General features: G+C 37.4%; 1 protein-coding gene across 3 annotated transcripts in view; it reads right to left on the bottom strand.

Annotated features, from left to right (window-relative positions):
- LOC150079071 (putative ATP-dependent RNA helicase DHX35) overlaps window positions 1–26,333 on the bottom strand; it is a 427,459-nt gene that overhangs the window by 400,214 nt on the left and 912 nt on the right. The window lies entirely within an intron of this gene.

The following is a 26,333-nucleotide window of genomic DNA, read 5'->3' on the forward strand; positions in this document are numbered from 1 at the left end:
CAAGGTTGAAAATGGCCATGAGAGAAAGGCTCCATTGGAGAAGAGACCATCACCAAGTTGTGATCTGCGGTGCCTAGTTGGCAAGTTGTGATCTGAGGTACCGTGTACTTAGAAGAGTTGTTTGGGAGAAAAAAAATCAGGCGTGTAGGCTGCATGATTAGGATTATCTGGTATTCTGGTAGGTAAATGAACAATGTGTATGAGGTCATTAGTAATTGCAAAAGCTCAGCATCTCAACCAGCTGGGGTTGTGTGACTAGAAAACAGAAGCCAGCTGAAGTTGTGAACATTAAAATCACCAAGGAAAATTAGCTCTCTCTTAGGAAAGTTTGACTGGAGAAAGTCATTTCAAAGAGGTCCAAGTGACTAGTGGAGTTGAGAGAATGAAAGAGCCAACAGATGGATTTCACAGAATGTGGTTGAGAGATTTTAAGAAGATCAAAAAGAGAAGATTCCAAATTACTAAGTTTCTGTCAGTGAATATCAAGAAAGGACATATGCACAAGTACCACCTTTGAAGCAAAAGGAACCATACAACAAATAATTCAGACAACTGAGATGAGCAGTAGTCGAATCAACTGATAACTGGGATTCTGTCAGAAAAAGTACATGACGTTTGGCAGACTGCAAACGGAAATGGACATCATTGAGATAAGAACTGAGACCATGCAGATAAGTTTGTAGATTTGTAGTTTTTGCAGATAAGTTTGTTCTATTAGTTTGGCAATTCATGGGGTATTCAGTAGTACGAAAAGATGGAGGGGACATACTGTATGAAGTAATGAAATTTTTGGATATGGCTTACACATGGTAAGAATATACAGAGTTCCTTGACATAACGTGGCCTCAACAATGCTCCACCCCCACTGCATATACACTACTCGGACTCCCTCCAATCACTATCTGGCAGAGTAGGGGGTAGCAAAATTATACACTAGCTGATCCAGAATCCTCCTAGAGAGTTACCGATAGGTTCAGTCCAATGAACTATCTAGCAACTGGCCTGTGAACACCATTTCAGAGCTGTTTCCTCAAAATGTAAAAAAGACTGGATCTTGCCTCACTGTAGTCCATACTCCTTCAGCTTTAGGTGGCATTCCAATCTGTGAAGAAAGACTGGATCTTGCCTCACTGTAGTCAGTACTCCTTCAGCTTTAGGTGGCATTTTTATCTGTGGTGTGGGTGCCACACGACAGCCCCCGATGTTTCTAATAAAAGGCCATTTCTCTCTTTCCATCAAGCAATTTTCATTAAGCTGAAAACTCTTTCTGATGAAGCATTTGAACGTGGAACACTTAATATGGAGCTTACAATTTGAGAAATTATTTGAGAAATTATTCTCGAAATTTTGAGAAAAATTGCACCCATTTTTTATCAACACACTTTCTTTTCTTCATCACTTAGTGATGAAAAAATGCCTTTGGACTTTCTCATTTTTCTCTTGTTATTAGAATTAATTTTTAACACATCTGTTAGATTCCAATAAGAATTAATTTAAAATAAGTAAAATCAATAAACTAACAGTTTTTTCCTCTCTTATTGGGAATAACGATGGTATTATCAGGAAGCAGGACTTGAGGTTCTAAATGGGGACAATCCCGGCCATATTGGGATGGTTGGCCACCCCAAAGTAACCCCACAGAAACATACAAACTGTGTCGTACTATACTTAGGGTGGTAGAAAATGAAAAAGAACTGGGAGTAATTGTGCAGTCAGTTATGAAGTTTTCTGAGCAGTGCAGACAGGCTGCCAGAGCAGGTCATGTGGTGTTGTCAATGATATAAAAGAATTTTGCCAGTGAGGAGGTGTTAATTCAGTGGCGAGCTGTGAATATTTTAACAATGGGCTCGCACTTTTGCCGACTTTTTGATATGAAACATCCTTTTGGAGGGGGGGGGGTTATACCGAGTAAATCTGATCGGTCACGGAAGTGACGTCACCCGCAGCGTCTGCCAGAGGTGCTTCCCACGCTCAGACAACTAGTCTGTGTTGGACACTCACTAGTAGTATGATTAGATTAGAGCGCGTGACACATTTTTCGTGACCAGTACGATACCTCAAGTTCTAACTGTTTGGAATTTTTGAATAGTATGACGTCACAACCATGTGATGTCATACTATTCATACTTTTCTATTCTTTTTTCTACAGCTAGGGAAATATAATGGATACATTTTTTTCATGATAAAATTTTAATATTGTGAATAAAAAATAACAAAAATATTTCCCATATTACAAATAACGAATTATCACAAAACAAATATTACAAAAAAAAACAAACTGTTCTAGAAAAGGTACACAAAAATCACAGATTACATGAAAAAAATATTGCACAAATATTCAAGAAAATTTTCTTTTAAAAATTTCCATATGAAATTTACTTCTTTATTAATATTGACATAACGATCCGGATCAAATTGCAGCAATGGTTTTCCATTTAAATGTATGGTCATCATAATCTGCAACGTGTTTAATTTTCAACATTATTTATTCATTACGCTGAAAGCTCACTCAGTTTCAGCACTGCTAATCGCAATGGTTTCAAAGATATTTCTGGCTTTCTTAATTGTAAAGGTAATTTCATTTGATTTTAAAGATAAACTACCTTCGACAAAATCACTAAAATCATTAATTTTTATTTCATATTTTATCAAAAAACAAATTTCTTATTCGGTTTCACAGTCTTGCCACCGAGACGAAAATTCTTTTAAATTCCACGATTTCCGGTAGAATATGTTTAAAATTTCTTTCAATGGTATGGTTATTGTCTTTATTTAATTTAAAATCACCTTGATCCATTAATAACGTATCCTTTAAGGATAAAACAATGCATTTAATAACTTGTCACGGGGTAATTTTACTGTTCTTACTTTCGATTTTGATTCCTTCAAATTCTTTCCACTTCAACATGCTCTCAATTTTAGCTTCATATTTTCCTTCAGAATTTTTCAAATTAGCAACAGCATTGATAGTTCGAATTATTCGCTGTATGATTCCTTTCGCCTCAAAGGTGGTACTTGTGCATATGTCCGTTCTGATATTCCCTGTTAGAGACTTGGCAATTTGGAATCTCCTCTCTTTGATCTTCTCTGGCTTAAAATCTCTCTACCTCGTTGTGTCAAATTCATCTGTTGTCTCTACCGTTCTCCCAACTCCACTAATCACTTGGAGCTCTTTGACTTCCTCTCTTTGCAACTTGACTTTCTCCAGTCCAACTTTCCTAACAGTGAGGTAATTTTCCTTGGTGATTTTAATGTTCACAATTCCAGCTGGCTTCCGTTTTCTAGTCACATCGACCCAGCAGGCCGAGATGCTGAGGCTTTTGCAATTACTAATGACATGGTATTCTTGTGGGTAAATGAACAGATTGTTCATTTACCAACAAGAATACTGGACAATCCTAATCATACAGCCAATACACTTGATCTTTTTCTCACAAACAACCCTTCTAAGTACACAGGCGAAGTGAGAGCTCCTTTAGGCACTTCAGATCACAACTTGGTGATTGTCTCTTCTCCAATGGAACCTTTATCTCATGGCTATTCCCAACCTCTTGTTGTTTGGCATTACAAGAAAGCAAAATGGGATGACCTGCGAGACTTCTTTTCTTCTTTTCCTTGGTCGGATTACTGTTTCAAAACTTCTGATGTCAACGTTTGCTCAGATCGTGTCAGTGAAATTATTCTTGCAAGAATGGAATCCTTTATCCCACACTCCACTTTAAAATCTCGTCTTTTATCTAAACCTTGGTTTTCCAATAAATGTGCTAAGGCTATTCAAGAGAAGAATGTTGCATATCGTAATTGGCTTGTTTCGAATTCTTCAATTTCATTATCGACTACACCAAAGCTCGCAACAATTGTAAAGCAGTTATTAATCAGTCCAAACAGTTTGAACAGGCTAAGAGTAGAAAACTTGCTTCTTGCCCTAATGGTAGCTGAGCATTCTGGTCTCTTGCCAAAGCTCTTGGCCGCTACTTTTGCCCATCTCTGCTCCCGCCCCTGTCCAAACCAAATGGTTCTGTTGTCACTTCAGCCAAGGATAAAGCTGACCTGATAGCATCCTATTTTTCTTCCAGCTCATGTATTAACGATCTTGGTAAAACACCTCCCACCATTCCCAACACGCTCTATTCATTGCCTCCTGTGGTCTTCGGTCAAAAGGATATCAGAAGGATTTTGATGAAATCTTGATGCTAAGAAAGCTCCAGGTCCTGATGGTATTTCTCCACTTGTTCTCAAAACCGGTGCTCCTGAACTTACTCCTATTCTTTGCCACCTTTTTTCACTTTCTTATTCCAAAGGTGTTTTTCCTTCTGCTTGGAAATCTGCTCATATCCAGCCAGTTCCTAAAAAGGGTGACAAATCCCTTTCATCCAATTATCGTCCCATTGCAATTACTTCTACTCTTTCTAAAGTAATGGAGAAATCAATTAACAACCAACTCTTAAACTACCTAGAAACCTTCCGTCTGATCAACGATCACCAGTATGGATTCCGTCAGTGTCGATCCACTGGTGATATTCTGACTTATGTTACCCATTTATGGACTAATTCAATGGAAAGGTTCGGTGAAACACAAGTAGTTGCTCTTGACAGCTTTTGATCGTGTTTGGCATAAAGATCTTCTAAACAAGCTTCCATCTTATGGTTTGCCAACTGTTTTTAGTAATTGGTTATACAGTTTTCTCTCTGATCGCTCACTGAGGGTGATGGTAGATGGCTCTCTGTCTTCTAACTTCTCCACTAATGCCGGTGTCCCCCAAGGTTCAGTTCTTTACCCCACTCTTTTCCTATATATATATTTTTTTTTTTTTTTTTGGTAGTTGTTGGCGCATAGGCTTCCGTGGCCATAATGCACCTCCCAAGGTTTTTGCAGTACTTTGATCCAAGCCCGAAGCGGGAATCGAACCCGCGACCTTTGGGTTGCGGGTTCGATTCCCCCAACCCAAATCGATTCCTGCGGGTTCGACCAGGCTTGCCACCCTGCTAGCCCGGTCGGTTTCCTCTTGTATATTAATGACCTTCTTCCATTGACTGGAAATCCTATCCATAGTTTTGCTGATGACAGCACATTGCATTCCACTTTCCATTTTGAGAAACCTTGTCCTGCTCAATCAGCTTCAACTTCTCGAAAATCTGCTACCAATTCCTTAAGTGCCGATCTTCAGGTAATTCTCCAGTGGGGCAAAGGCAACTTAGTTGATTTAAACCCTTCTAAAACTCAGTCTTGTCTTATATCTCGCAAAAAGGATTCTTCTGCTCCTATGCTTATCTTTAGTGACACTCCGGTTACTAGGCAAAATGATATATCTCTTTTGGGGATTATCCTAACTTCTAATCTCTCTTGGCACAAGCACATTACAAATATTGCTTCCTCTGCACCTAAAAAACTTGGTTTTCTCTTTCGCTCTTGGCGTTACTTTTCTTCCAAACAGTTGCTCACTCTGTATAAATTGCAAATCCGCCCTGCCATGGAATATTGTTCCCACATCTGGGGTGGTGCCCCCAAAACCTCTTTCAGGCTTCTTGATTCCATTCAGAAGAGGGCAGTTAGGTTAATTAATGATTCGTCTCTAACAGAGTCTCTCCACTCGCTTTCTCATAGACGTACTGTTTCTGCTGCATGCCTCATCTATATACTTCTATGGGCACTGTGCTTCTGAATTGGCTTCTATAATTCCCGCTCTCTCTTTCAAAACAGTCCGAACACGTGCCGCCACCAGCCAACATCCTTTTACTGTCCAACTTCAAACCCACAGAACCAACTTTTCATCTTCCTCATTTATTCATTCAACTACCGTTTTCTGGAACAACCTTCCTTCATATGTATTTCCTGAAAATTACAATCTACAGAAGTTCAAGTCCAATGTCAACAAATATCTTCTTTTGTCTCAACCTCCAACCCAAGCACGGTACTAAGTACTATAGTATCCTGAAAGAGGACTCTGAGGTCGGGAAAACTCATGTCTAAAAATATATAAATTCATACACCGACCATTGAATAAAATTTAAAATTTAATATGACTACAATCTTTACACAAAAATATTTACAATAAACTATTGCGGAATGCTAAAAACTGTAATAAAAGATCATTTACAATAAAATTTGCTAAAATATAAAACATTAAAAGTGCTAAAAACCTGAAGCTTTCGGGAGCGTCAGCTCCCTTCTTCAACAGTGATATGACTTCCTGCAACATCTCCTTAAGTAGCAGGCTCACGGTACCTCCACACGTGGTATTTCTTCACGTGGTTCAATCGGCACATGGTCAGAACTGGAAGCGGAAATGTCTCGGGAACGTGGCAAAGAAAATCGTTCATCCGACCTTAATATAATTGTTTCAAAGATAGGATTAATACGTATACCTCTATCTCTATTCATGGTATTCCTACTGGATGAACTAATCCGTAAACCCTCGAGCCATTTACGCTCCCAGTATCCATGTGCACGATCCAAAATAATAGCGTCCTCCGGGGAGATTTGATGCTGCTTCTCCCAAAAATGTTCGGCCACAGCAGACTTGTTGTATTCAGCGGTTCTTATGGCATTTAAATGTTCCCCCAGACGATCCCTGAGCCGTCGTTTTGTTTCCCCCACATGTAGTTTCCGAGAAGTATTAGAACCTATAGTACTAAGTACTATAGGTTCTAATACTTCTCGGGTTCACATTAAAAAAAAAAATTAAATTTATCTGCTTTTGCCAGAGTGAATCCGTAAAGCTTCTGAAATGTAAGAGAGCTCCTGCAGGATGTCGATCATTAGTGCTCAAATGGTTAAGAAATTCCAGATTTAAACGTCGCTTTAACAATCCGAAAAAAAAAAAAATTTCCTGTTTATACTCCAGGGCGGGCGACCATGCCGTCAGAGGAGTTCACAAGGTAGAGAGAATACAAGAAACAGCACCATATTCAGCAGTCAGGGTGCTTGAACCAGAGTCACTCAAGGCTCATGTATTTATGCACTCACACGCCTGACCACTGGGCTACGGCGGCATCTGATCCAAAATGTTTGCACAATGCAGGATAATTCCCTTAACCCGCAATTACCATTCGCAAGCTACAAGCTGCTGTTCGTAGCCCGAACACGACCGATCTTTGTAGTTTCCAAATCAAGTTCTTTAGCAATCATCCTTAATTCGCACTAGTTTTTTGGAGATTGGTAATACAGTTGTTTTTTTTTTAATTATTGCCTGTATGCCATTATATTTTAGAACATTTTCTACGCAGTGAAAGGCTTGACAAAGTTTCAAAATCTGTCAACATTTCATCTTCTTAAAGTTTATATAATATCTTAGTTTCCTCAATCCCCCCCCCCCACATTGCTACTGTCACTAGTTCTTTGAATACTGTGTGTGATAAATATCGGAATCACTCAGATATTCAGCTACTGTGAACATGTAAACATAGACAGGAGAAATTTATTGGAAGGCATGGATCACTCACTTCTCCGAAAAACATATGCCCTTTTGTCGGAGTAAAGGGGAACCAAAACACAGGTTGACCAGAGGCTATTATCCATGTCGGGTATCTTCTTAATCCTCTGACTGGATATGGAAAGCATATTGACTAGCGCCACTTCTTGGAATGTGGCTGCATAAGTTTTACGGACACCGCTAACGTTGTGGAACAGTAATCCCTTTCACCCTTAATTTGCGCTTTCTAATTACCTAAAGGCTTATCTTATTGAGAACAATGCATACAAAGTTGTCTCCCCTAATCTGTTCGTTACATGGAAATAATTTTTGTTCTACGGAAACTACTGTATTTTAAATGTAATTACCAAAGGGAATTTAAAAAAATTCGGTATAAAGAAGTTGGTTAAACAGAGGCCCGACTGTAATTTAATCAAAAATGAAGCAATTTTAAAATACATAACCGATCGATTGCGCCATTAAAATTGCACATTTAGGATTTCATTTATAAAATAAATGATCGTCTCAACAATGGGCTCGCAAATTTTCCAAAAAAAATAACAATGGGCTCTCGCGAGCCCACTACTGGGTGTTATCCCTTTGTATAAGGCAATGGTCAGGCCACACCTTGAGTATTGCGTGTGGGTCTAGAGGCCTCATTTCAGGAAGGATATAGAGTTGCTTGAGCGAGTACAGAGAAAGGCTATAAGATTGGTGAGGGAAACAAAGGTTTACCAAGAAAGGCTAAGTTCTGCAAATTGCAGCGTCTGGAGACTAGGCACCTGCGAGGTGATCTGATTGAGGTGTATAAAGCCTTGAATGGTTTCAGCAGGCCGATGGGATTCTTCCTCTTGCTCAGATTACAAACCTGAGTAAGCATAAGTTCAAATTTAGGAAAGATAGTTGTCGAATAGATGTGCAGAAATTTGCCTTTAGCCAGCAGGTAGTTGATTGCTGGAACAAACCTCCATCTGTCGTTGGGAAAGTCAAAGAGGAAATGAACAAACTTTTAGAGAAAATGAATGTGTGAAATGCCTTTTTTTTTTCTTTTTTGGCTGATGCTATATAAGCTTGCTTTTCTGCATCACATTGCCTCTACTACTATTACACTAATTGACCTTTAATCAGTAAACTGCATTACTTATTAAGTTTATGATTTTTTATTTTTTAATAATTTAAAATTTTATAAATGCTATGTTTTTTCCTTTTTTCTATTAAACAAAAAATACTTTTTTGTTTACTAGAAAAGTGTTTTAGAAAATAAATACTTTAATACTTTCTAAAAACTTCTAAAAGTACTTTTGCTTCATCAGTTTTACTGGAATAAAAAGCTTATAAATTTTGCTTAAAATTTGAAATTATATTGGTATCTTGAAATAGACACATGAAACTATTAAGCACCGCCAAAATTGAACTGTAGTAAAAATTGGAAATTAGTCCAGAAAAAATGTAAACAATATTTAATAAAATGATTTGAAATTAATAATTTTTCAATGAAAAAAAAAAAGAATAAATTGTTATTCCTGCTTATATATGTTATAAACACTGTAATATGATGTAACAACATAGCACTACTCATCACCATTTTTTGGAGGCTCATGACATTCGTTGCACAAAATTCTGACTCAGATACAGAAATTGATGGCAAGATGTACAACAGAAACAGATTTTATTATTTTTTACACAATAATAGCATTAATATACTAATAAATGTGTACAGAAAGGATAGACAAGATAGGAAGGGAGGAGGGGTTATGATATTAGTTAAGAAACACAAAATTCAAGGAAGTGCAGCCAGTCGACATAGCTGGACAGTGCAGTGTCAAGTCAGTTTGGTGTGACATAAGTACTGGGAGATCAAAATTGAGAGTAGGAGTGTGTTATAGGCCTAATGACTGATGAGTATAATAAAAAACTGAACAGGGAAATAGAAGGGACCAGTAAATCAGAGTCTTATAATGGGGGATTTTAATTTTCCAGATATTAACTGAAATTTGTGAATTGGTCACTCACACACTAGCAATGCTTTTGTGGATTTATTGGATGATTGTTTTCTACATCACCATGTTCAGGAGGCAACTATAGGGAGTATTACTCTTGATCTGATTATCAGTAGTGATTCATCATGTAGTGAATCTGCAGACAAAGGAACCACTAGATGGCAGTGATCAGAGTGTGCTGAAGTGGGATTTACTCAAAGGGTAACTACCATCAAGGGTAAAGAGAAGGGTTTTTGCTTTGGTAGAGGCAACTACGGTGGTCTGAGACAGTATTTAAATTCTATACGGTGGGACCAACTGATGATGTTACCAACAGCAAATTCAAAATGGGAAGCATTCAAAGAATTTATCTTGGAAGCTACTAGGCTTCACATACCAACTAAGAAATATTGTTCAAGATTTAGGCCTAAATGGATGTCAGATGAACTAATGAGACATGTGGCAGAGAAGAAAAATGCATGGATTACATAAATTAATGGGTGACGTGGAAGCCTATGATAGATATAAGCTGGTCTGTAACCAAGTCACAAAGGAGATTAGGCAGGCAAAGGCAGATGAGAAAACTCTGGAAAAGGATGCAATGAAAAACAGCAAAGAGTTCCAGTATCCAGTGGACCAATCAGATTGGTCCACTGGATACTGATGGTTCAACTGTTGATGATTCTGCTCAGGTGGCTAACAAACTATATGAGTATTTTGCATCTGCATTCACACATGAGTTATTCAATGAGGGGAAGCCAGAGGTGAATTAAACTCTGACAGTGAGCTAGATGATTTTGTAATAACTGAGAGGAAACTGGAGGAGAAATTGTTGAAGATAAACATAAAAAAGGCACCCGGGGTGGATGAGGTCTATCCAGTTATATTAGAGGCAGCAAAGGAAGTAAGCAAACCCTTAGCCATAATTATGAGAGCTTCTTTGCTCAGGGCAGGTACCCATAGACTGGAGATGTGCAAATGTGACCCCAAATGTGATCTAATTATAGATAATTATAATTACAGAAGTTATTTAAGTTATTTTAACTTCTGTTCCAGGGAAATTAATGGAGGCACTGGTTAAAAAAGCACTGCAGGATCATCTAGACAAGATTTCAGTTATAGTTCAGATACAGCATGGTTTTGTTTTAGGGGAAGTCTTGTCTGATCAATTTGAATGGATACTATGATGTGGTCACAAAGGAAGTTGATGCAGGGTATCAAAAGCCTTAGAAAGGCTTTTGATACTGTTGCACATGGAAGACTGCTGCACAAATTGGAGCAGTGTGGCATTGGAGGCAAATTGCTGCTATGGATAAAGGGATGGACACTGCTCTTCATGGACTAATGTATCAGTTTAGTCCCTCAGGGTTCAGTGTTGGATCCATTGTTGTTTTCTGTATTTATAAATGATATTGATGATGGTATATCAGGCTTAATGTCCAAGTTTGCAGACAATACAAAGGTTGGCAGGGTTGTTAAGGACACTAATGACAGTACACTGCTGCAACAGGATCTAGAAAAGTTGAGCAGATGGCTGAGAGGTGGCATATAAAGTTTAACAATGACAAATGTAATCTACAACATATGGGAAGCAATAACCCCAGAGTAACTTATGAACTCTGTGGTACTACACTAATGCCGCTAGGTAGCCTGGTATGTGAAGTCACATTCTTTTCTCGCTCATAAATTCAAAGTGTTATTCAAAGTGTTTTTTTTTTTAATTCTATGTTAATTAGTTATGCTCTGCCTGATGCTGGATCGCTGTTCTTGAAGCCTGACTGCTTCCTTATTCCGAATCTTGCTCCCAAAGTAAGTTATTCTCAATCTTAAATTCTGCATTGCTACCACTGATGACCAGTGTCCGGTCGCCATGATGCTCTGCAACTTTCTTTCTTTCGCCACTCTGAACTTTGACTTTGACGAATTAATGCTTGGGGTGGTGACATACTTTCCATCTTGGCATGTGAAACAGCGCCACAGAAAAACCTTAAAAGATTTCATTTTCTAAAAGAGAAAGAGAAGAAGACTAGTACAATAGGTTAGGAATTTACCCGTTTCTTCTGCAGTGAATTCCCCCCCCCCTCCTTTCTGGTTGGCTGCTGAAACCCAACATATTTTCTAACACTTGTCAGTTCAGCATAGTATTAACTTTAATATTGAACTTGCAAAGAAAAATATGGCTATACAAATGTGTTTTAGTAAATATCTTTTACAAGTTATTTAGTGGTAATCCCACGGAGCAGTAGAGCAGTACTGAAAATTGTATAATAACTGCTGATTTATCTCTTTTAGATTATCTGATTTCATGGACATTGACAATGCCCAGGAATCGAAATAACTTGTTTTAAACTATGCTTTTAAGAGTTGTCTAACTTATATATAATTATTGTACATCTCAATAACTTTTGTAACTATGTCTGACAAAAATTGCTCATCTTCCATGCCAAAGGATTTGACCGTTGCTCCGGAACTGGCGGAGGCTGGACTGGCAGATTTCCAGGACCCTTCTATCAATATTGTTGATATTTTAGGGCAACATTTTCCCCCAATTGCACTGGTCCAAGAAAGGACAAACATAACTGACAATGGTCAGAATAATGAGACGGTCCATTTAGATGACTCTGCTGTTCTTGATTATGTTTTTGCTCTGAAGAATAGTTTATTTGACTTTCTTAAGTATGGGAAGCTGTATGAGGTTGGCAAGGTATGGAATTCCATGGAACGCATGTTACTTTAACCTGCCTGCTCAAATTTCAGCAGATAGCTATGCAGGCGTAGCTGCTTCTGGTGTAGGCAAACAGGGTAATGTGAGCGCGATCCCTCCGGAACACAAACCAGACATGCGGTATTAGTGCGTGCTGATGACAAAAGTGAACTCAAACAAGTGACAACATAAAACAAATGGTGACAAAGGAGTGTAAATCAGAGTTGAAGAGAATTAAGATAAAATCAATAAGAAAGGTTAGAGATAGAGGTATTGTATTTGAGGCTGCCTCTAATAATAATCTTGAGAAACTAAAAAAGTGTAGTAAGTTTAAGGATTACAATTTAAATGTGGTTCTTCTTAAGAAATTGAATCCCACTCTTATAATATATGATGTTAATAAAGGGATCACTGATAATGATCTTCTTGAGGATTTATATGATAAGAACCTTGCCGATTACAGTATAACAGATGATGAATTCAAAAAATTTGTCAAGGTTAGATTTAAAATTAAGTCTAAAATTAAGAATAACTTTCACTGGGTCATTGAAACCCCTGCCAACTTAGGAAAATTCTATTAAATACTGGTAATTGTGTATATATTGGATGGGCATCACATGGAGTTAAGGATTTTATTATAGCATCTCGATGCTTAAAATGCCTTGGTTACGGGCATTCTGCACATAATTGCCATCAAACTGAATATACGTGGGCACTGTGGCAATCAGAGGCACCAGATTGAGTCTTGTCCTGACAAGGTTTTTCCTGCAACTTGTCCCAACCATAAAACATGCAAGAAGAAAGCAGATCATTCCTACCGTGACAATGGCTGTCCTGAGTATATTCATGCGCAAGAGGTGACCAAGTCTCGTACTAATTACATTTAATCTCAATATAAATCATAACGTTAGCGAACCAATTAAAGTTTTGCAACTGAACTGTCAAAGGTCGATTGCGGTCTCTAATGACTTAACTAGAATAATCTCTGACCATGATATTCAAATCTTAGCCCTTCAGGAAGTGTATTCATATAAAGGAGTTGTAAGGGGATTACCATTATCATCAAAAATTGTACAATCTAATACTGAAACTACTGGAAGTGGCAGGAACGCTGTGGCCAGGGTTTGAGCAGCCCTGGTTATATCCAGGTATAATTGTCGCAAAAATAACAAGCTTGTGCTCCACACATTCTGCATGTGCCTGTCTAGAGGGTACGTTTGGGCAGGTGTATTTTGTTTCATTGTATTTTCAATGCTCTCAACAACAACAACAACAGATTGAGCCTTACCTAAATTAAGCAGAGGATATTCTCCACAGATTGGCGGGTAGAAGAGTTATTATGTGTATGGATGCAAATGCTGCATCTACATTATGGAACAGTCCCTTTACAGATCAAAAAGGCAAGTTATTAGAAGAGTTAATCCTAAAGAACTTACATCTTTGGAACACTGTTGGGCAACCCCCTACTTTTGTTTCAGCATCTGGTCAATCCTTCATAGATATCATGGTGTCCAACTCTACATTTGGACATAATAAGAGTTTGGGCAGCCCTAGTCAAACTTCGCTAATTCATAACTCGGTGAACCACAACAGGAGACAATGGGTCTTAACAGTATACCTTCTGGCTCACTGTTGTGGCTCACCAAGTTATGAATTACGAAGTTTGTCTCGGGGGCTCCTTTCTCCCCTAGTAGGCAAGACCACCAACATCATCTCCAACAGTAGTGAATTTATAGAACGGATCCGAACCCTATCCATCTCACAAGATCAAATCATGGCATCATTTGATGTAATGTCACTTTTCACCTCCATCCCAGTAGAACTTGCCATCACATGTGCAAAGCAACTCTTGGATAACGACCAAACCCTTGGCAGCAGAACTGAACTAACATCAGACGATATCTCCACCGCCCTCAGACTGTGCTTAACAGGTGGTGCAATTATGTTCAACGACTCCATTTACCAACAGGTACATGGCACAGCCATGGGTTCCCCGGTTCCATGGGTTCAGTCACAGAAAATATCATGATGGAGGAATTAGAGGGTCATGCATTTATTAATGTACCAGATCCCATTACTTTTTGGTGTCGCTACGTGGATGATGTGTTCATGGTTATCCCCAGAAATTCGGGTGACCGACTCTTAGACCACTTCAATTCTCTGCTGCCTTTCATAAAATTCACCATCAAGCTAAAATCGGACAACACCATACCATACTTAGATACCCTTGTCCGACGTGAGGGCAATGCACTTGAAGACAACTGTCCATCGTAAACCAATGTGTGCTGGCCAATTTACCAACTTCCGGTCAGCACATGTGCATAGCCATCTTCTTACCACTGCACGAACATTGCTAACTCGTGCCTGGACCCACTCTAGTTCTGTAGATGAGAGGCACACCAAAATTGCTAAAGTCAAGGTGGATCTTATGAGGTGTGGCTATCTCATCAATACCCTTGACAGGTGCGACCTACAGACACATGGCCACGTAGCGACCAACAGAAACATCCAAGGTAATGACTCCACAGTGAGCGCCTTAATCTCATACTACCCAAACCTATCAACAACAGGTTTCTAGAGTCCTAAAATCACATGGGATAAAATGAGTAAAACTCCCAGGCAGAAAGTTACGATCCCTCATCTCTAAAGTGAAAACACCGGTCCCCACCTTACTACAAAGCGGTTTGGTCTACCTCATCTCTTATCGTGACTGCACTAGCTGCTACAATGGGGAAACTGGGGGATGGCTCGAAAAACGTCTTTCCGAACACGAAAGAGCAATCCGCTTAGCAGATGTAGAATGCTCAGTTATTGCCGAACATGTTTGGGCAACCCACCACGACATTGACCCACACCGCGATGTTGTGATTGCGGATAGGTCCTGCCACTATCAACGACATGCCTGGTTGGAGTCGTTGAACATCACATGCTCCAATACCTCAGTCAACGGGAGCAGTGGATGTCGGGTCCACCCTATCATCGAAACAACAATTCTGATTAATGACAAACGCTGGCAACATCCACATGCATTACAGCCACAGGCTTCAACATCCAACAATTAATCACGCAGTTCATGTACATGATTGGCAGTACACACCCTCATGTTCCCCTCTCAACTGTCAGTTTGACTGAGGAAGGTTGACAAAAACAACCGAAAGCTTTTATTCAATTTGTCATAATTTATTCTATCTCCGTTTCACTCTGTGTCCACAGAGTGAAACGGAGTTATTAAAAAAAACTTATAATAACTCCCGTTGACAAAGCTGCTTGCAATTATGCAATCATATGTAAATCATATTATATAGATATTATAAAAAATGAACTACAGTCTAGCCGTACATATAAACAGATAACATCTTCCTCTAATATAATAATCAAAAAATTAATTGCATTGCATAAAAAATTAAAGTTAAAGTATAATAACCTAAAATATCCATTTATATATTGCATACCCAAATTTCATAAATTGCCCATTGCTTTTAGATTCATAACATCATGTAGAGATAGTTATGCTAAATTTCCCGGAAAAACGTTAGAAAAGTTACTTAAAATTATATTAAATAACTTAAATAAAACTATTATAATAAATAATAACTTACCGATTATAAATGCTATAAAAAATAACAATATTCATCAAATACAAACATTTGACTTTAACAGTCTATTTACGAGCATTAATCTTGATAATTTAAAAGTCGTCCTCCAGAAACTATATTTAGAAAATAAAAATGCTATAAAGGTTGATTTAACCTATTGGGATTCTCTAATAAAATTATGCATCTTTAATAATTATGTACATGACGGAACTTCGTTATACTTACAAGTGACTGGCACCCCTATGGGAAGTCCAGCATCAAGCATAATTGCAAACCTTTATCTACATTATACAGAAAGAGAATTCCAAGATAACCTGCTTATATACAGATACGTAGATGATATATGTGTTTTTAATTGTCCACATTTTGTCCAGGATTACAGTAAATTATATCCAGTAGAACTTGTATTGGAAAAAACTAATAGTTCCGATACTATAGCAAATTACTTCGATCTTCATATAGAAATATTCCATAATAATAAAATAGACGTAAACGTATATAATAAAAGAGATGCATTTAATTTTAACGTAGTCAGCCTTACAAACTGGAAATCTAATATATCAAAATCAGTGCATGCTAATATAATTTTATCGCAATGTTTAAGGATTGCTTATATCTGCAATAGTAATAAAAATTGTTCAACAGGCTTAACAGCATTGTACGGCAAGTTGATTAATAATAATTTCCCTATCGCTTACCTGAAATATCACTTCAGGAAAGCAATAAGCATAATTAATTTCAAAAATTTGTTTTCTGAACCTATTGTTTCAATATGATTTTCAATTTAATTGTCATATTTAGTGCCATGTATGTATGTACATAGGATACACTTTGCATTCTTGGTGTCTTATGGCGTAGAAAACTTGTACCCACCGGCTTGCAAATTACAGTGTATCATTTTTTTTTTTTTTTTTTTTTTTTTTTTTTAAATACATATAGTTAAATTCATTTAAATTTACTTAAATTCACGCTGAGATAACATGCAAATTCAGCTCAGGGTCCTACTATAGGAACGGGTTTGGGATCCCGGGCATACCCGAGCCACAATTTATATCTTGCAATGTCTTTAAACTGTCCTACACTCTTTATTTTTATTTCTCCGAAATTATTAGGGCAATCCGAGGACGTAGGAGAAACTATTTCTTATCTATACCACTATTTTTCGCCTTTGTGGAGTTCAGGTTCTATTATTCCTACTCCTTTAGTTTTTCTTCTTACTATCTGCATGTTTCTCTTTGCGTTAATTTAATTATTTATTTATTTTTACCGTATCCATCACATAGGGGACACCACATATTATTTTGACGACTATTATATTATGTCCTAGATACGGTCAAATGTAGTATGTATTATATATTTAATCTTATTTTAATCATTAAATTACGTTCTCTGTCGAGTCAACGATAATTAATATATGCTTACATTTATATTTTACTTATATTTCTTACCTTTGATTCTAATATTTCAAAATTTTTCTTAATTTTTATCATCATTCGATTTATATTTGACCTATACTGGTTTATATTTGGTTTAGATTTAAATTACTTAGCATATATTGATCATCACAGAAACAGAGAACTTCTTGTCGTTTTTTGCCTTCATTCTGGGTGGTTGGCCCCAGTTGAAGTCATCTAGATTGTCGGTAAAAAGCGATAATATTTTTTTTTTTTTTTTGCATTTTATTAGGTCCATGATGGTATTATTATTGGATTGATTTACTTTTTCTAATAATATTCTATATATATATATATATATAATTATGAATAAAAATTAAAATTAAGTAAAGAAAGAAAATGGATTTGAATTTGAATAGAGATAAAATGGAATATCAATAATATGAATTATGGATCAGGGACACTGCAAGAGCAAAGGTACCCTACAACCATAATGTATATATAGAAAATTATTTTAATGTTATGTGCAAATCTTTAATTTAACTTATGCTAATAATGAAAATACCGTGTACCCTGGGAGCGATGTATGTTGAATAAAGGGGGGGAAGAACGGAAAAGAGTAACGTTATAAACAAAGTGCGAATTTTGAAAAATGTAAAATTTGAAAAGAACGAAAATAGAAATAGCAGATTATTGAAAAGAACGACCAAAGTAGAAATAGCATTGCAGTATCTTTCATAATTTCTGTGTCATCTTCAGAGGTCATCCACCTAAATTATGAAAAAGAACAGCAACACTCTTACTTCTGTTTCTGACATGCTCTGTATGTCAAAAAAAAAAAAAAAAAAAAAAAAAAAAAAAAAACACGTGTACGCGGACACACTGTAAAAAATAATCCAGAATATAAATCCTGAAAAAATAAAACACAAGTCAAGCAAAAACACCATTCCAAAGTACAACACACAGAACATGGATGACCCATGTTCTGTGTGTTGTACTTTGGAATGGTGTTTTTGCTTGACTTGTGTTTTATTTTTTCAGGATTTATATTCTGGATTATTTTTTACAGCGTGTCCGCGTACACGTGTTTTTTTTTTTTTTTTTTTTTTTGACATACAGAGCATGTCAGAAACAGAAGTAAGAGTGTTGCTGTTCTTTTTCATAATTTAGGTGGATGACCTCTGAAGATGACACAGAAATTATGAAAGATACTGCAATGCTATTTCTACTTTGGTCGTTCTTTTCAATAATCTGCTATTTCTATTTTCGTTCTTTTCAAATTTTACATTTTTCAAAATTCGCACTTTGTTTATAACGTTACTCTTTTCCGTAGGCGCCTCCGTAGCCAGGTGGGAAGGAGCAGCAGTGCGTAGCACACGCTTCTTGATTAGACCGGGGTTCGAGCCCGTCACCACCAAATACGGAGGATGCGGAAAGGTCAAGGAATGACCACCGCATATCCCGGAGCAATATGGCCTTAGTTGCTAATGCTCCTAAAAACCAAAATAACAACAACAACTCTTTTCCGTTCTTCCCCCCCTTTATTCAACATACATCGCTCCCAGGGTACACGGTATTTTCATTATTAGCATAAGTTAAATTAAAGATTTGCACATAACATTAAAATAATTTTCTATATATATATATATATATATATATATATATATATATATATTGTCTGCAAAACTGTGTGTCTATGGTAATTCAGGAATGAAAACTCGCATTCCTGATCGGATCTGAAGACAGTCCTTTAACACAATGATGTGGGGAGGGCCGTGCTTATATACACCTCACCCCCTGCTAGGGTCAAATGCAGTAATCAAAACAATATCACATGGTCTCTTTGGCAGTCACAGTTTATACCAGAGGTCGATAAACATTTATACTTAAGCTCCTCCCCCTGAAAATTGTTCATAAATTTCATGTGTCCCCAAGTTCCAGAAGAAGTGCAAATAAACAGATTTGACATAAAATTTAGCTATGAATATGTGTATATTTATAATATGGTCCTTGAGGTTGTCACAGACATTCTCTCAGATAGGCCAGACAAGCTGTACTTGCTACCTTGGAGTCTAAAACGCTGATGGAACTGATATTCGGGTGACACTCAAGTCAAGTGGACCCAATTTTGGCAAAGTCTGGATGGTCTGTGACAGCCAAATCCTCTGCTTGCACCTTCACGATGGTGGCACTGTTAGTAATCCTGGGTATAACCTCCATGCACAAGTACATGGTGGGTGACCACCCAGTTGAGAACCAACGTAAGCAGGGGTCGAGGTGTGGTGCCCACACCACATGGAGGAACGCCGACCCTCTATGTTACCAGACAGTACTAGGTGGTAGATGACTCTCATCAACCGGTGAAATACCACCACTTTGCTTATTGGAGGCTTGAAGTGGTGGAACCCATGTTTAGTCTCTAGAGCTAAGTTCCGGTCAACCCTTCCCTATCTCTTCCATCATGCAGTATGATTGATGACTTTTGAGGTTATGATGAACATCGTGGCGAGATCCAATAATACTTACATTTCGAAGGTACAGCTCTAAAACAGTGTTCGCAGGCCGGCCGCTAGTTAGTACACCAGACCAACCCTATTGGTAACTCTCTAGGAGGTTTCTGGATCAGCTAGTGTATAATCTTGCTACCTCTACTCTGCCAGATAGTGACTGGAGGGAGTCCGAGTAGTGTGTATGCGGGGAGCATTGTTGAGGCCACGTTATGTCAAGGATCTGGGTATATTCTTACCACGTGTACGCCATATCCAAAAATTTCATTACTTCATACAGCATGTCCCACCAACTTTTTCTTATCATTGAATACACCATGAATTCTCAAACTAATAGAGCAAGCTTATCTGCAAAAAGATCTAAACCTCCCAAGCACTTCCTAATTCATTTCATAAATATACGTGGTCTCAATTCTAATCTCAAAGATGTCCATTTCCACTTGCAGTCTGCCAAACCCCATGTACTTTTTCTCACAGAATCTCAGTTATCGGTTGATTCAACTACTGCTCATCTCAGATGCCTAAATTATTCGCTGTACGATTCCTTTTGCCTCAAAGGTGGTACTTGTGCATATGTCCATTCTGATATTCCCTGTCAGAGACTTGGCAATTTGGAATCTCCTCTCTTTGATCTTCTCTGGCTTAAAATCTCTCTACCTCATTGTGTCAAATTCATCTGTTGTCTCTACCGTTCTCCCAACTCCACTAATCACTTGGAGCTCTTTGACTTCCTCTCTTTGCAACTTGACTTTCTCCAGTCCAACTTTCCTAACAGTGAGGTAATTTTCCTTGGTGAGTTTAATGTTCACAACTCCAGCTGGCTTCCATTTTATAGTCACACAGACCCAGCAGGTCGAGATGCTGAGGCTTTTGCAATTACTAATGATCTAGCACAGATTGTTCATTTACCTACAAGAATACCGGACAATCCTAATCATACAGCCAATACGCTTGATCTTTTTCTCACAAACAACCCTTCTAAGTACACGGTCGAAGTGAGAGCTCCTTTAGGCACTTCAGATCACAACTTGGTGATTGTCTCTTCTCCAATGGAACCTTTATCTCATGGCTATTCCCAACCTCGCGTTGTTTGGCATTACAAGAATGCAAAATGGGATGACCTGCGAGACTTCTTTTCTTCTTTTCCTTGGTCGGTATACTGTTTCAAAACTTCTGATGTCAACGTTTGCTCAGATCGTGTCAGTGAAATTATTCTTGCAGGAATGGAATCCTTTATCCCACACTCCACTTTAAAATCTCGTCCTTTATCTAAACCTTGGTTTTCCAATAAATGTGCTAAGGCTGTTCAAGAGAAGAATGTTGCATATCGTAATTGGCTTGTTTCTAATTCTTCAGTGTCATTTTCTGCCTACACCAAAGCTCGCAACAATTGTAAAGAAGTTATTAATCAGTCCAAACTAGAGTTTGAACAGGCTAAGAGTAGAAAACTTGCTTCTTGCCCTAAAGGTAGCCGAGCATTCTGGTCTCTTGCCAAAGCTTTGGCCACTACTTTTGCCCATATCTGCTCCCACCTCTGTCCAAACCAGATGGTTCTGTTGTCACTTCAGCCAAGGATAAAGCTGACCTGCTAGCATCCCATTTTTCTTCCAGCTCATGTATTAATGATCTTGGTAAAACACCTCCCACCATTCCCAACATGCTCCATTCAATGCCTCCAGTGGTCTTACGTCAAAAGGATATCAGAAGGATTTTGATGAATCTTGATGCTAAGAAAGCACCAGGTCCTGATGGTATTTCTCCACTTGTTCTCAAAACCTGTGCCCCTGAACTTACTCCTATTCTCTGCCGCCTTTTTTCACTTTCTTATTCCAAAGGTGTTTTTCCTTCTGCTTGGAAATTTGATGATATCCAGCCAGTTCCTAAAAAGGGTGACCAATCCCATCCAATTATTGTCCCATTGCAATTACTTCTACTCTTTCTAAAGTAATGGAGAAATCAATTAACCGCCAACTCTTAAACTACCTAGAAACCTTCCATCTGATCAACGATCGCCAGTATGGATTCCGTCAGTGTTGATCCAATGGCTTATGTTACCCATTTATGGACTAATTCAATGGAAAGGTTTGGTAAAACACAAGTAGTTGCTCTTGACATCTCAAAGGCTTTTGATCATGTTTGGCATAAACGTCTTCTAAACAAGCTTCCATTTTATTGTTTGCCAACTGTTTTTAGTAATTGGTTAATCAGTTTTCTCTCTGATCACTCACTGAGGGTGATGGTAGATGGCTCTCTGTCTTCTAACTTCTCCACTAATGCTGGTGTCCCCCAAGGTTCAGTTCTTTCCCCCACTCTTTTCCTCTTCTATATTAATGACCTTCTTCCATTGACTGGAAATCCTATCCATAGTTTTGCCGATTATATCACATTGCATTCCACTTTCCATTTTGAGAAATCTTGTCCTGCTCAATCAGCTTCAACTTCTAGAAAATCTGCTACCAATTCCTTAAATGCCGATCTTCAGGTAATTCTCCAGTGGGGCAAAGACAACTTAGCTGATTTAAACCCTTCTAAAACTCAGTCTTGTCTTATATCTCGCAAAAAGGATTCTCCTATGCTTATCTTTAGTGACACTCCGATTTCTAGGCAAAAATCTGCCCTGCCATGGAATATTGTTCCCACATCTAGGGTGGTGCCCCCAAAACCTCTCTCAGGCTTCTTGATTCCATTCAGAAGCGGGCAGTTAGGTTAATTAATGATTCATCTCTAACAGAGTTTCTCCACTCGCTTTCTCATAGACGCACTGTTTCTGCTGCATGCCTCTTCTACAAATACTTCCATGGGCACTGTTCTTCTGAATTGGCTTCTATAATTCCCACTCTCTCTTTCAAAACAGTCTGAACACGTGCCGCCACCAGCCAACATCCATTTACTGTCCAACTTCAAACCCACAGAACCAAATTTTCATCTTCCTCATTTATTCATTCAACTGCCGTTTTCTGGAACAACCTTCCTTCATACGTATTTCCTGAAAATTACAATCTACAGAAGTTCAAGCCCAATGTCAACAAATATCTTCTTTCGTCCTCTCAACGTCCAACCCAAGCACGGTACTAAATACTATAGGTTCTAATACCTCTCGTGTTTGGGGTTCACATAAAAAAAAATAAAAATATAACACATTTTATATATTAATATACACTTCAATTTATTCTCAAAGAAATAAAATACAAATAACTGAAATAAATAAAAAATGCTTCATACCTGGATTAGTGAGTTGGTTTGTCCAGATTTTATTTAAAAAGTGTGCTGAAATTTAGTAACCAGTACACCTGGGCATGGCAGACAAATAGTCAAAATGGAGGATATGTTTGATTCTGTCAAAGTGAAGGACGCAATTGCTAGCCACTATGTGTGTGTGGCCTATGAACTGAAGGATCTGCTTGCTCCTCCCTTACATGACACATGACAAGTTAAACGGAAAGACTAAGTGAAGGAATTGAACTGAGAATAATAGTTGCAATTAGAAGGAAAAAACACTTATTGGTAGGGTAAAGTGACCTGACGTCCCAGATTATGCGGGACAGTCCCAGTCGTTTGCCCCACATTGCAAACCTTCCCAGAAAATGTCCCGGATTGGTCATTACAATAATAAAGGCAAACATAATGCAAATCATTTGCATTATATTTTCCAGTAACAACGGAAAGAGTTTTTTTTAGTAGTAAATAAGTTATTGACATCAACAAAAAAAAAAAAAAAAAAACTAATTGCAGAAATGCTGAAAGCAATACTACAAAATAATGAAGAATTATTAAGAAAACCATTCAGTGGAAAAATATTTTTAATTATATTATTTAATATCTCTTGTTTTTATTGTTAAAAGAAGTATGTATTTTTATTATTAGTATTATTTCACAGAAAAAAACAACCTTTTTTCACTAAACAAAAATGAAAGTCAATTAAAAACATGACCCCCTCTAATAAAGTGTTTTTTTTTCCTTCTAATAACAACTATTTTTTTCAGTTCATGTCCTTCATGCTGTTCGTCATATGGCATAACACGAGGGGTACCTTTCCCAACTTAAAATATAATATTTCAAAATTTTAATATTTCTTAATATTCTATACATTATATTTATCAGCCTATTTTTATTTAGTTTAAATTCAAAACATCATTTTAAATTCAAAATGAAGACAGCTTCTCTACCAGAGAAAATCACAATAAGTTAGCATTTGTCCGATTTCACGAATATTAGCGGGTCTCGATCACACAAGCTGTCTATCCAACATGAGGGGTACCTATACTGAATTTGAGCCTTTCTGTGAAAAAAAAAAAAAAATATATATATATATATATATATGTATATACATATATATACTGTATTTGGTTTTTTTTAAGAAGTGTGATATTTTATTTTATAAGTTTAGTTCAAAGAAGTATATATATTTAATTTATATTTTGTATGTGAATTTTTTTTATAAATAAAAAAATAAATTTTAAAAAATGTGTGTATATTGTTTCTATGGGGGTTTTAAATTCTCCCATCCCCAATGTCCCACATTGGAATACTAAGAATCTGGTCACTTTAAGGAAGGGTCATGTTTTTAATCAACTTTCATTTTTGTTTACTGAAAAAAAAAGGTCGTTTTTATGCGACTTTGGGACAAATTCAAGCAAAGGAAGAAGCAAGTCATTCATTTCAACCATTTGTTGGCCATGTCCAGGGGTACCAGATACTAAATTTTTACCAAAAAGCACTTAATGAAAATAACAAGCATCCAACAAAAAACTAATTCTTGCCAAGAAAGGCTTAAGTTCTGCAAATTGCAGCATCTGGAGAATAAGCACCTGTGAGGTTATCTGAGATGTATAAGGCCTTGAATGGGTTGAGCAGGCTCAATGATGATGGGATTCTTCCTCTTGCTCAGATTACAAGCCTGAGGTGGTATAAATTCAAAGTGAGGAAAGACAGTTGTAGAATTCATGTGCAGAAATTTGCCTTTAGCCAGCAAGTAGTTGATTGCTGGAACAAACTTCCATCTGTCATTGTGGAAGTTGATAGTTGAAATACATTCAAGGAACAACTGGAATGGGATTTTTTTTTTTTTTTTTTTGGCTGATGCTGTATAACTTGCTTTCTTGCATCATATGCCTCTGCTAATGCAATATATATTAGTCCAAACAGCAGCAGAAAGATGAGTAAAGACAACAGTAAAAAAGGTACAGAAAGTAACAACTAAGGATCCCCAACCAGTGAGTTGCCAACAATAAATAATTTTGCAGAGTTATATAAAGGAATATTGTATTCGCTTACCGGCCTCCGTAGCCGAGTGGGCAGGAGCGGGAGTGCAGTAGCACACGCTCTTTGAGTAGACCGGGGTTCAAACCCCTAACTGCTGAATACGGTTGATCTGCCAACCCGCACTGGACCAGCGTGGTAGATTATGGTCCATTTCCCTCAACATGAATTGTTGAGGAGGCTTCCATCCTGCAGTGGGTTGATAATGGTTACACTTTACTTTTACCGCTTTCTTTGCAGCTTGCAGTGCAGTGTAATAAAATGTCACGATGTAAACTTTTAAAAGAGCATAAATAAACAGAATTATAAAGTAGGTGATTTTTAACGCTGATTTTATTGCAATACTAGACAAGATGGAAAGATGACTATAAAAACAAGGGGTCAACTTATATGAGAAAATAACCCCAGGGCTCACATCTGGTGAGTATGGGCTTAGCACACCCAGGGTCCTGAGCAGGATATCATCATTCTCTTTCTCGGTGATTCCCTTCTCTCTCTCTCTCTCTCTTAGGGTAACTAAATTTTTTTTTCCCTTGCACAATATGCCTAGTAATAATAATAATATATCACAAATTTTCAAGGCAAAAAAATAGAGGTGGACTATATACATATCAGAATATTGGAATACAGTCTGTCCTCGTATAGCACGATAGTTGTGTTCCTAGAAACCCTCATGCAATGCAAAATCGTGCAATATAAACAACAGGCCCTATGGGAAAAGTGGGGTTAGGTGCCGACCACCCAAGATTGAACACATATTTGGAACCAAAACATTACCAAACACAATAAATAATCGGGTAATTTTAATCGTTATAAAATACTTACGTATTTTATAACGATTAAAATACGTAATAAGAAATATTATAATAAAGTTTTTTTAATACTAAAAAGTATTTTTTACGAATAAAATACGTATTTTATTCGTAAAAAATTTATTATATTAAATAAAATAGTCGTAATAAAATGCTTACGTATTTTATTACGACTATTATGTAATAAAATATTGCTAATGCTTTTGCTTCTATCGTAAGCAAACTTGTGTTTTGTTTGATTTTCTGTCCAAACAGATGACAGCCATTCCATCTCTTCCAATTCTGTGACTTAATCTAATGGGTTTTAATTACACTTTTGAGTTGTTCCCGCTATGAAAGTTGTTTTTATTTTCTCCGCATTCTTTGTAATTCTCGGCGTTGCCTCATTTAGGTCTGTAGCACGTGCAATATCACATGGTCTTTCATTTCGCTCAAAGCGTTTCACAATGTCATATTTTTTTCTCTATCGACAGAGGCGGACTGGCCATAAGCCTTACCGGGGAAACCCCGGTGGGCCGGTGTGATTTTGGCCATAAACGCTAGTATGAGGCCACTATAAATTTTCCCGGGTAAGAATTTTTGACCCGGTCCGCCTCTGTTTATCGATATTGCTTTTTTTTTTTCTCTTTCTGAATCTGCAGTGTCTTCACCAGGACGCTTCCTTTTCACA

The sequence above is a fragment of the Mastigoproctus giganteus genome, chromosome 10 (assembly GCF_048544385.1).
Source record: "Mastigoproctus giganteus isolate SK-2022 chromosome 10, ASM4854438v1, whole genome shotgun sequence".
Taxonomy (NCBI): domain Eukaryota; kingdom Metazoa; phylum Arthropoda; class Arachnida; order Uropygi; family Thelyphonidae; genus Mastigoproctus; species Mastigoproctus giganteus.